The 13,127-nt window shown below is 41.3% G+C and overlaps 1 long non-coding RNA gene across 1 annotated transcript in view; it reads left to right on the top strand.

Annotated features, from left to right (window-relative positions):
• The first annotated feature begins 1,573 nt into the window (after positions 1 to 1,573).
• LOC141933684 (uncharacterized) overlaps positions 1,574 to 13,127 on the top strand; it is a 13,479-nt gene continuing 1,925 nt past the window's right edge. The window contains exons 1-2 of the long non-coding RNA XR_012626188.1: positions 1,574 to 1,608; positions 10,006 to 10,049. This is a non-coding gene — a long non-coding RNA (uncharacterized LOC141933684). The remainder of the gene's footprint in view (positions 1,609 to 10,005; positions 10,050 to 13,127) is intronic.

Genomic DNA, 13,127 nt, shown 5'->3' with positions numbered 1-13,127 from the left:
TTAGCACTGACTATATTCAGACTCCAAATGCTTAACTAAAGTGCCCTTATTACAACAGGTCTGAGTGAGCAGCTCCATATAGCACAGGGAATTGTGCAATGGTGCAGCTGGATGGAGACGTCCCACATCTGTGGTGGCTGATGGACCTTGCCCTTGATGTCACTGGAGGAAACCCTGCTTTTGACCTAGACACTCTTTCAACTGCAATTTGTTAGACTGCTCACAGGGGGATCAGAAATCTTGTTAATTCCTGTTCAGCAGATAGCATGGTGACCTGACTGGAGAAACAAGTGATATATCAGGTAAAGGTCATAGCAGTCACCTATTTTGCCAGGAAAAGCAATTACCTATTCTTGTATAGTTCTGGTCATGGTGAATTAAATAAACAACTACTGACATGCAGCTTTCCTGGAAACTTGCCCAAGATGAAATTGCACATACAGTGATCTTGTATTATCTGTGCTGTTGTAAAAGCAAACGGCAGTCTAACAAGCTGTAATTCCTCTGGTGAAATGACTGTTTTAAGGCACAGTTAGAAGATCATGAGTGACTGTGTTTAGAGAAGTTACTATGTTTTTTGCCACAGTGTCTTAGCTGACTATGTGCTTCTGACTATTACTGACTATTCTGACTGGCTGACTATTACTCCATTGACCTGCAGTCAAAATCAGTCATGTCAGGACTGAAGATGTCCCATTTGCTTTGAATTGCCAGAGACTAGGGATGTATACATTGCCCATAGCCACATCTCAGCTGTTAAGGATAGCTCATCAGCCCAGATTTTGTGTGGGTCTGTGACCAGAGACCACATCTCAGACACTCCTCAGAGAATGAGATGTGCTTGTTTCTCAGCTCCCACACTTTCCATTTATGTTATTACCAAGACAACTTCATGAGCTTGATAGAAAGGGAAAAAGACCTTTGGGAATCCCACACACCTCCTGAGTTGCTTTAGAAAGTCTGACAGAGTGAAGGCAAGGTGTAGTTAAAACACAAAGCGTTCAAAAGCCTCAATATAGTGAAGTCAAGGAAAAATAAATCAAGAACATTGAGAAACAGAAACAGATGCAATCAGTTTTGGGATTGTCTAGAGAAAGAAAGGATAGATCAGGTGGGAAGACTGTGTCTCCTTTGATCACAAAGGATGTGGTTTTGTAGTCTATGCATATTTTAAGACAGGAAACACAGAAACAAGCATTTCCCAGGAGCTAAAGGATAAACTAGGTTGGACACAGACCTCATTATAATGGCAGATTTGGAGATTTCAGAGCAGCAAGTCTGCCTGATGCTGGTAACATCTGCTGCTTTTAGAGAAACAGGACTGGATGAAAATTCTATTCAAATTCGTGGTGCTTGTTCACCATAAAGAAATAGCGAATGGAATGAATTTCTGTGCCTTTTGCTGCAGTTCATCCAGAGAAATACCCATAATCCAAGATTGTACTTATTCCTGCACCTGAATTATTTTATGAATAATTCTTCTGTGCATTTGCATAGGCAGCAACAGCATTCCTGAGACTCTCAAACTCCTGGAAATGGAAAGAGTCAACTCTTTTGCAGTCTTAAAAAAAGAATGATTCAGTGAGAAAATACTAAGATCCAGATAAGGTAAGAATTTAAAATATTCAAATAAGGACAAGATTTAACATCTGTCTGAATCAGCTGTAAGAGGGGCCTGCTGCTATTTCTCATTTCCCTGCTTCCTTGCTCCTACTAATAAACTCTATGCCGAAGGGTCTCATGGAAAAAGAATACTAGGCAGAACAGTAATGGATAACATGTGACAGCTGTGGAGTGGAGAGGTCATTCAAAGTATGAATCTCATCTTGGATCTCTGTCTACCTGTTGTTAGGATCCATGTAAAATAACACAGAAGCTAGTTCCCAGAGATCCCTGTCTTTATTATAGCTGCCAACAAGAGAGCTTGAGAGAATATTTTTCAAGATGGATAGACACCTAAATCACATAAATGTGTCTTCTGATTTTTTTATTTTTGTGGGAGTTAAGTGTATGGTCTTGTTTCATCATGACTTTGGAAGTACATAATTTAGGAGTATAGTCATATTGGTTCCCTCCAATGTCAAAAGAAAAAAACTTTTCAAGGAAGTTTAGCCATTTTAGGCATTTCCCTCCCCCTGTTCCTAGTCATGTATCTCCATTGCACTTCTACATTATTCTTTAAGATCTTATTCCTAGAGATCACAGTTAGTAACTACTTAGAAAATATCTCAGATGCCACAGTCTGATACCTGAATATACTCAAAAGCAGCAAGTGGTGTTTTTTAAATGTATATATGTTGACTTATTTATGCATAATGCACAATGTCTTGAAAGTACCTTGAAAATGTAGCTTTCTGTCCTTTGTGCTGGGTATCAGATCTTGCATTCTTCACAAAGTATATTTCACCCTCCTTTACGATCAGAGTTGTGCTAAAAAAAAGGATGACAAAAATCACCCATCCCAAGCAATGCTGAGGAAGCCAGGTTCTGGGGACCAGATCCTCGTTCCTGTTAGTGACATGGTTAAAGCATACTTCTTCTGTCTTTAAGATCACTTTTTCCCCCTGGACTATCAGAAATAGCGTGGCCAGCAGGGACAGGGAAGGGATCTTACCCCTGTACTCGGCACTGGTGAGGCCGCACCTCGATTACTGTGTTCAGTTTTGGGCCCCTCACTACAAAAAGGACATTGAATTACTCGAGCGTGTCCAGAGAAGGGCAACGAAGCTGGTGAAGGGTCTGGAGCACATGTCGTACGAGGAGCGGCTGAGGGAACTGGGGTTGTTTAGTCTGGAGAAGAGGAGGCTGAGGGGAGACCTCATCGCCCTCTACAACTACCTGAAAGGAGGTTGCAGAGAGCTGGGAATGAATCTCTTTAACCAAGTAACAAGCGATAGGACAAGAGGGAATGGCCTCAAGTTGTGCCAGGGAAGGTTTAGACTAGATGTCAGGAAGTATTTCTTTACAGAACGGGTTATTAGGCAGTGGAATGGATTGTCCAGGGAGGTGGTAGAGTCCCCATCCCTGGAGGTGTTTAAGGGTAGGGTCGACATAGCGCTGAGAGATATGGTGTAGATGGGAACTGGCAGTGTTAGGTTAATGGTTGGACTAGATGATCTTCAAAGTCCTTTCCAACCTAGTTGATTCTGTGATTCTGTGACTAAAAAAGGATGAAATTTTGCATTATGATAGCCTATGCAACTAACCAACTAAGCTGCTCCTTCATGTGCCTTAAAAATGCCTTATATTGGGGTTTGCTTCATTTCCAGGGACTGAGGTAAATTGGCATGTAGCTCTCTGTACCCTCCTCCTTGTCTTTTTGTAAGGATTAACATAGATTTTTAAAAATTCTATTTATTTTAACATTGGGGACCTCTCTTAATCACTGCAAACTTTCAAAGTAAATGGAGAGCAGCAGCATTTTGTCAGCCTCTTCCCTGCTGGATACATCCCATCTGGCTCCAGGACTTGTACGTGTCCAATTTGCCAGGTTCAGGAATTTACTAAACTCCCAAATCCCCAACCCAGTGCTTGAATTTCTTTCTCTGAGAAAAAACGTATTTTATTTGTTCCTCTCTGAATCCATCAACCTAATTATTATGAACAGACACAACTGAGACAAACAGTATCTACAATGTTTCAATTAATGCTCTATCAAAAACACTTAGGGCTGCATGTGTTCACTCCACCCTTTCCATCCATTCTCCTTTTTCCCCTCCCAATCTTAAAAAAATCCCTATAGAAGAAAAAATGTGTGCAGCAGTGCAGAAAACCATACGTTTCTTTCAGGACACTACAGTGAGGCATAAAATGTATTTGCATTGCACATAGCACAACAGAAGTTAATTTTACTTGTCTATTTAGTCCCTACTGAGCAGCTGAATCTGTGCTTGACAGAAAATGGCTTATGGTGAGAAGCGACTTTGTCTGTCAATATGGCATGTTGTTTAACCCACCTTCTATGGTCCAAATAATTACCTAAAACCAGCATGGGTTGTGGATACAGTTGTCAGTGAAGATTAGAGTGTTTCCCGGCATGTTCTCTCTTCTCCCATACGGCATATAACCCTCAGAGGCTGTTGGAGATCCAAAACCATGAACTACAACTCGGCTGACATCACCCTTTTTCTGGCTTGGCTCACCAGGCAGAAAGTAAGATGGAGGGAGACAGAAGCATATGAGCACAGCACATTTATTTTACACCAGACAAATGCTCCTGCAGTGAAGAATTCACAGATGAACTGGCCTTCAGTTTGTGTCTCTTTGTGCCAATGCTACAGATTGAAAGGGCCAAAGTTAAAAAGGAATCTGGTCTGTTATCTTCAACTGATGTTATATACATCTGTAAGGAGAGGATGAGTGGGATCCAGCTCACTAAAAATAGACACTGATATTACAGACATTTAACTCTGAGGTGGACACCATTTACTACTCCCTTTATAGTCAGTGGAGATGTAGGGTAGGATTCTGATTCCTAAACAATATTCTTTGCTGATGTCTTGCCAGCTTCACAGTTGTGCTCCTCTTCTACATCCTGCTGTGTTTGTGAGGCCTGTGTGGATGTCTGGTACCGTCAACATGAGAGCAGCCCTAATGCCGATGGGCACTTCTGTGTGGGCAAATTATTCTCTCCCCTGAAGTTTGGCATGGTAAATCTTACCCACATGGTCTAATTCATACCCATTCCTGTGTCTTTAATTAGTTCTCACATGGTTAGAATAAGATTCCTGTTTTGTCAGAGGGGAAAAATATAATTGCTCCTTGATTAAGATGTTATTTTATTCCATTCTCAAAAGGTTCCCTAAATGACATGGGAAACAAGCTGAAATTTTAACAATGACAAATGTGATTAATATGTTGGAAGCGCTGGTAATTTTATTTTTCTACTGAAAAGGCTTTCTCATCCAAATAATGGAATGCATTTTAAAATATATTTTTGGTGAAAAAGTAGTCAGAGCTATAATTCTAACCAACTTCCTTTTTCTTCCTGAAACACTTTTTTCTAGGTCATCTCTTCATGTTATTAAATGACCCTATGACATTGAATTATGTCATGAAAATGAGATATTCAGTACATTACATGAAACAACCCTGCAAACCATGTCATAAAATAAAGAAACTATGTACTTTAGTGAACACTTTAGGATAATCTCATAAAAAGATTAAATTAAATTATTAACTAAAACAACTCCTCTGTAGAAAGAGTAGGACCCATGCAGTATTTTGCTTGAGAATCACTGCATGCAGTATAGTGAATTTATCTGTATTAATTTTGTTCCTCTGGGTCTCACTATGTGACTAGAGTCTGTTCACCACCCTGGCTGTGCAAATGTGATGCATGTTAACGCCCCTCAACTACATGCGAGGATGGTCAGGATGACTGATCCAGGATGACTGACTGATCTGTCCTAGCAGTTTAGAAAAAGCTATCCATGATAAGCAGCAAAACAAACACAACCAATGGTGAAATTCAGTCTTCGCTTCAGAATCCTCTAGATTCTACCAAACAATGGCCAGATTGTCATTATTTTTCATGCAATTATTTCAAGAAGGGTTATGATTTTTTTATTTTATATTCTTCTTAAGATACATGAGTAATAGTGGTGAAAAGAACCTGAAAAGCATGGCTAGGCAGTCTTTGAAGACAGGGTTGTGTAAGAAGTTACCTCTTTTCCCATCTCAGCTGGGAGTTGCAGCTTTCAACAAGGCTTCAGTTTCACAGTCAGATTATGATGGTCTAACTGCATGATGCTGATGAAAAATTTAGACTTTGATGTTAGCTATTTGTCCTGCATTATGTCCTATTACAGTTGCTTCTGCAAGTTTCTGTTATGCTGTAGCTAAATAGCCTGCATGAATGTCCCTTTGGAAAGTCTATCACTCTCTGTTCAGTGGGAAAGGAATTTAAGGTGATTTGCTTGAGGCTGGACGGTTAGCCATAAGAGAGCAGGAACAGGATAGGAGACAGTTGCCTAAACACCATGTCATGGTTTGAACTCAGCTGGTAGCCAATCACCATGTGGTCAGACATTTATTCCCCTGCCCCCCTCCCTGGTGAAATAGGGGAGGGACACAAAAAATAAATTTATAGGTTGAATTAAAAAAAATTTAGTAATAGTAACAAAACAACAGTAACAATAGTAAGTCCAAACAGGTAAAATACAGTAGTTGCTCACCAAGTGGTAACCGGTTGAAGTGCTAAGGCTTGGACAACAGGCCCAAGCCAGCGTTGACCTATAGATGAATCCTGTATATTTTATAACTGATAAACATTGTGCTAGTAGGTATTGTACTAAGTTATAACAACCCACTTATGCTGATGTAAAAAGTGCTAAAGCATTAAAATACTGCAGCCTGAATAACAGGCCCCAGGCTAAAGCTGCTAACTTAAAGTTTGTAAGCTCACTAGCGAAAGATGCAGCTTAGAATATAATCAATAGTGAGGATGAAATGCTGAGAGAATGTATCCAACTTTCCTTCCACAGCCTTGTTCAAGGCTGAGAACCCAAGTATTTGGCCTTGTTAGAAACTCCCTTGGTTTCCATCCCCGAGCCCTGGCCAGGCTTTGGGTGGAATCCAACAGGAGAATGAAACCAGAAATTTTCCTCTCAAAACAAAGGTGCCAGCTGTTCTGGCTTACTGATCTCTGGTATACAAGGCTGGACCCGCTCACAGCGACTTTGGAAGCCTCACCTATGGGTGGAGGCACCACGTAGGACTTCCCATTTGCCGGGACAGGCTCTCCAAATCCTCGCTGTAACCGGGGCTCCCCAGCGTCTCCAGATCTGGATGATGATGATGATATATTCAAGTGGTGATGTATCTTTCTTAATCACTATTCTCTCCCTCGTGTAGTAATGATTTGATGCATTACCCTGTATTTTCATATTTGTTGCTTTAGGTGCATTATTCTGCCTTTTCTTACTCCATATTTTCTGTATTACTCTGTTACATTATTTGGTTATCACCAGTAAAATATGCCTCCTCTTTTCACTCTGGTGTCCGAGTTTAATTGGTATCCTTAATCAGCCAGTACACAGCCTGCTCCCAGCAGCAATCCAAACTGCACCAGAAATCTTGCCGTGATGACTGGGAAACTGAAACTGAAACCGGCCATGAGAGAACATGCGTCCACCTATATACTGAGCATGACGTCACATGATATGGAATACTCCAATGACCAATCTGAGCCCAGCCCTCTAGCTGTGCTCCCTCTCAGTCCAAGGAAAGTTAACTCTATCCCAGCCAAAATCAGGACATCTCCACCCCTTATTTTATACCATTTATATCATGCTCAGGTTCCAAATACATTCTAAGGAGTCACCATCCCCTTTTTTCCCAGGTCTCACAGATATCATTCCCTTAGTCTATGGGCCATCCTTCCAGAATAGCTACTGAGTTCATTTAGTCCATAATTTTGGGTTCCATCTGTCATAACAGTCTTTAAGGCTGGAGGAATGAGGTGGAGTCGGCTCAGTCAGTGGAGCAGGAGGCTTCGGATGTGGCAGGAGGATGTTGCGAGGCGCCAATTGCAATAACAGGGTTATTTGACAGTTCGATTCATTGGCTATTTTCACCTAAAATCAAATCTCCTTGAGGCACGCATCGGACTTCTTCGTCCTTCTGCATCACCCACCAAGTGCACCCAGGTCCTTGGGCAAAAGTAATCCTATGCATGGGTTTACTTTTACCTGATGCAGGAATAACCCAGAGTGTCTTCTCCAGCATGTTTTTAATGTGCACTATAGGGGCTTTATCCCCATCTATAGTATGTAGGAGGTTTGATTGAGCAGGGCCACGTATTGACTAACCAGGTGGCTTTTGCTAAATGCACATCCCAGTGTTTGAAAGTTCCACCACACATTGCTCTCAGTGTAGTTTTTAGCAACCCATTGTATCGCTCAATTTTCCCAGAGGCTGGTGCATGGTAGGGAATGTGATATATCCACTCAATGCCATGTTCTTTGGCCCAAGTGTCTATGAGGTTGTTTCAGAAATGTGTCCCATTAGCTGACTCAATTCTTTCTGGTGTGCCATGCCGCCATAATACTTTCTTCTCAAGGCCTAAAATGGTGTTCTGGACAGTGGTATGGGGCATGGCATAAGTTTCTGACCATTCAGTGGCTGCTTCCACTATTGTAAGCACATAGCGTTTGCCATGCCGAGTTTGTGGGAGCGTGATATAATCAACCTGCCAGGCCTCCCCATATTTATATTTTAACCATTGTCCTCCATACCAAATGGGCTTTAACCGTTTGGCTTGCTTGATTGTAGCACATGTCTCACATTCATGGATTACCTGTGCAATAGCATTCATGGTTTAAGTCCACCCCTCGGTCACGAGCCCATCTGTATGGTGCATCTCTTCCCTGATGGCCTGAGGAGTCAGGGTCCCAGTGAGCCATAAATTGTTCACCCTTATGTTGCAGCTCATTTGTTTCGGTGTATATCTGTGGACTTTATTCTTTCTTATTGTGAGAGATGACTTGTAACTCCCTGCAACAGGGCCTGAGAGAAACAGGCCTGTGAGAAAAAAATAGCCTGAGAGAGATAAGGGACAGGGGAGAGTGGAGGCCCTCTGAGCCAAGGAATGCCTCAGACACTCACAAGTAAACAAACTATAGTCACAGGGTGGATAGTGTAGAGTTCAGAGCTGATAAGCCTGCCTGGATAGCACAGGATGCAGCTGGAGGAGAGAGCCCTGTGAAGGCAGGATGGTTCTGCTCTGGTGCATCTTGTAAAGTTTCAGGGGCCATCTGTCTGGTGAATGACCTTTGCTTCATTATCTGCAAAATGTGTATTAAAGTTGACGCCCCTGAATATGCTAATAAAGATTAACAAGATCATGCTAATTACATCATCCCAGGAAGCACCATACCCTTCCCCATACATGAGATACGTAAGTATGTGGGTCGACCTACAGGACGGACCCAAGCAAAGTGTGTATAAATTGAGGTGGGGCGAGGAGTGAAATATAGAAAGAAAGAAGACAGATGCATCCCTGATGAACTCAAGTGGGACCAATGCAGGAACCCGGACCGATGATCTCTATTCCTCTATTCTCTCCTTTTCTTTTTCCCCTTTTCCCTCACTAACATTAAGTAACACAAGGCATATTATATCACTTGCCATAACTCGTTACATACTTAGCCAATTATCGTGTATCCAGTTAGTACACTGTGGGAAATTAATAAATGTCTGTGCATGGACTTTGAGACTTGTCTCACTGTTGTACGCTCTGTTGGGGATTTACAAATCTAAGTCACTTGTCTCCCTCATCTGAGCGGGACGTGACACTTATTACTATTCTGTCTCCTTGTCAGGTGTTTTGCTTCCAGGGGTACAAAGGCATTTACAAACACAAGCAAGAGTCCCTGCCTGCTGAGGCTTGGGATATATTTCTGCTAAAAGATCAGCCATCAGGTCAGTCGCAGCATTCATTGATTTGACAGTAGTGACTATTCAACTGCATAAAAGTAGAAAGCTGCACAACTATTTCTAGGCAAAAGCAAGAGCTTGACCTGTCATCAGCAGTGTTACTGGGCTGCTAAATTCAACGTGTGCCCAGGAAGATCAAGCTTCCCTTAAAGCTGTATACATCATCATTTGGTGTTCAGCAAGTTCTTCCTTTGTGCATGTGTTTGCTAAGTGGCTTAAAAGTTCAAAGATTCCTTTAATCAAGAATATTTTCTGTGTGACAACATCTTTTGCTATCCTATTCTGCAGCCATGTGTTCCAAATAAAAAATTTATGCCCAACATGGACTGAATAAAACCACTCACTTCTTCTGGATGAGTTTTACAACCTTCTCTGGTTGAAAACTCACATTTTTGTGAAGAAAAGAAGCTTAAATACAAGAAAATATTTCTGGGCAAGTTTTCATTTCAGAGAGAAATGGAGTTGACAGCCACAGTCTGAATTTTTCATGAAAGCAAAATTTATGAAAAATTAAAAATACTACATAAATGTATGACAAAACTTTTTTTTTTTTTTTTCCTGGACCAGGAAAAACAGAGGAAGAAAGGCAGAAGAGGAACAGGAGAAAGAATGTGAGTGGGACCTCCAGTCTCTCCAAGACTGGATATTAGGAAGTATTTCTTTACAGAACGGGTTGTTAGGCATTGGAATGGGCTGGCCAGGGAGGTGGTGGAGTCCCCATCCCTGGAGGTGTTTAAGAGTAGGGTCGACATAGTGTTCAGGGATATGGTGTAGTTGGGAACTGTCAGTGTTAGGCTAATGGTTGGACTAGATGATCTTCAAGTTCTTTTCTAATCTAGATGATTCTGTGATTCTGTGATTATATGGTCATAATTACAAATCAAAACTCTAGGACTGTAAGGTCATAAGATCTGTCAATTGGTTCTGCAAAGAGAGTCAAAAGTCTGGTGTTTGAGGAAAAGGAGTGATCCTAATCTCAAAAATCCATGTGTGGAGACCACCACCCAAAAGTGATGAAGGTTCACAAAACTTTACAGTGATCTTGCCCTGTGATCTTTTGCTTGGGCTCTCGCTTGTGCTTGGAAAGATGTTCCCATAAGGACCCACAGTATCTCATCTTTTTATACATAACTGCAAATATATTGTTAATCTAGTCAGCTGGAGATCGTGACCTATGTTACTGATTTGTAATATTGACCAATACCTTCTTTAGAAATTTCTTTAGAAATTAAATAATCTACAAATAAGGTTTTATCCATTTCATTGTTTGTACCATGTGGTCTCTCTCCTTGCAGGTATATTCCACAGGTAGATTGATTTTAGTCACATAAAATAATTTGTTTTGATTAGAAGAACATTTCAGTCAATGCATAAATGATTTTTTTTTTAATGGAGTTAAAATCAGCTAAAATAGTTTCTTCTTAGTCCATCCCAAACCAGCACCAGTTGCTACTGCTCTGCATGATCTGCAGACAGCTCAGGTTTTGAATGACCTAAGGGACCTGAAACAGCAGTGTCATGGGAATAGAGAGGACCAGACAGAGATAGGCAAAGTTTGCATTGCTTGTTTTCATAAGATTTTTCGGAAAGACTGAGCTATCATCAGTGAAAAAAAAGGTAAAATATTCCTGCAAGCAGATGACAGATAACTTTCTCATATACTGATGTTGCAGTTGTATGGTGGATAATGGGATGAAACAAGTGCATACCTCTAACAAGTTTAATGTGTTTGACAAAATGGCAAAAACACTCTTGTCAAACATGAGGTTGTTTTCCTAATTAGTGATTTATAACATAATTAGAATCCCATGTTTAGATCACAGCCAAGGTCCTTTGCTATAAATAATTCATAAGTCAATGATCAAAATCTGTATGTAACACGCTATAGGAGATTTAATAACACTAGGTAGTGACAGCAGGCGGAAGCCAGGCTACAGGTGCTAGATGTTTAGCTGAGTCATTGAGATGTACATAAAAAAATGTGTATGACCCAAACAGGATGATTTAATTAGTCTGAAATACTTATTGAATCTCTTTATATAGTCTCTGAGAATAAATGGGCAATGTTGAGTTATGCATCATATCTAAGCTCCTTTACTTAAACTCAGGGAAGACATTGAATATGAGCTGCTTCTTCAGACCCAGACTTGGAAATCTTCCGAGGGAAAAGGTCGAATTGAGCAGAGCTCTCCTAATATCTTCCTTCTTTTCGTATAGTTGCCCTGTGTTCATACTACCCCCACTAGCAAGGAAGGATTGGGTTCTTTCCTCTCTTAGATGGAGAGGACTTGGACCCACCAACCCTGGGAAGATTTCTTAATCGGTATCCCATGGATTAAGAGGGCTATGATAGTTCTGTCTGCTTTGATTTTATTACATTTTTTTAATATCTGGAATGTAAAAGCCACAGATTTATGTATCAAACCTTGCCTTAAAGTACAAGCAGATCTAGATAGGATCTTGTGTAGTTTGTTTAGAGAAGGGACATGGTTGTTCTGTGCAGGCCAGCCTGCAGTGGACAAATGTCCAGTGAAGACATTGGTTCTAATCAGAGCAACAATCTCTAAAGTATTACCAGAATTTGTGGCAATCATCATATCTGCCAAATACGTGATGTATTAAGTTCATGCTGTATATCATCCCTTCAAAATGTTTGAGTCTCTGAATCATATAGAGAATAAGAGACTGCTGAATCAAACAGATTGAGTTGTCTCTAAACTGACACTAAAACAATAAAAGTCTTTTGTTTGTTTTTAATTACTTCTGAGCATTCTTATACACCACAGTTTAATGTATATATATTTTAAAAAAAATAGCAAACGAGAAAACCAAAATCAAAACAATTATTCAGGACAACTTCTTGTAAACTGGGAAAAAATATTTTCAATGAACAAGCAAAATGAATGGACTCACTTCTGTTGTGCATTATGTTAAGAAAGAAAGAGAGAGAGAAAGAAAGAGAGAAAGAGAGAAAGAAAGAGAGAGAGAAAGAGAAAGGGAGAAAGAGAGAGAGAGAGAGAGAAAGAGAAGAGAAGAGAAGAGAAGAGAAGAGAAGAGAAGAGAAGAGAAGAGAAGAGAAGAGAAGAGAAGAGAAGAGAAGAGAAGAGAAGAGAAGAGAAGAGAAGAGAAGAGAAGAGAAGAGAAGGGAAGGGAAGGGAAGGGAAGGGAAGGGAAGGGAAGGGAAGGGAAGGGAAGGGAAGGGAAGGGAAGGGAAGGGAAGGGAAGGGAAGGGAAGGGAAGGGAAGGGAAGGGAAGGGAAGGGAAGGGAAGGGAAGGGAAGGGAAGGGAAGGGAAGGGAAGGGAAGGGAAGGGAAGGGAAGGGAAGGGAAGGGAAGGGAAGGGAAGGGAAGGGAAGGGAAGGGAAGGGGAGGCGAGAGGAGAGGAGAGGAGAGGAGAGGAGAGGAGAGGAGAGGAGAGGAGAGGAGAGGAGAGGAGAGGAGAGGAGAGGAGAGGAGAGGAGAGGAGAGGAGAGGAGAGGAGAGGAGAGAGAGAGAGAAGAGAAGAGAAGAGAAGAGAAGAGAAGAGAAGAGAAGGGAAGGGAAGGGAAGGGAAGGGAAGGGAAGGGAAGGGAAGGGAAGGGAAGGGAAGGGAAGGGAAGGGAAGGGAAGGGAAGGGAAGGGAAGGGAAGGGAAGGGAAGGGAAGGGAAGGGAAGGGAAGGGAAGGGAAGGGAAGGGAAGGGAAGGGAAGG

This window comes from Strix aluco, chromosome 1, assembly GCF_031877795.1.
Source record: "Strix aluco isolate bStrAlu1 chromosome 1, bStrAlu1.hap1, whole genome shotgun sequence".
NCBI lineage: Eukaryota > Metazoa > Chordata > Aves > Strigiformes > Strigidae > Strix > Strix aluco.
This window is presented reverse-complemented; position numbering and strand designations above follow the sequence as displayed.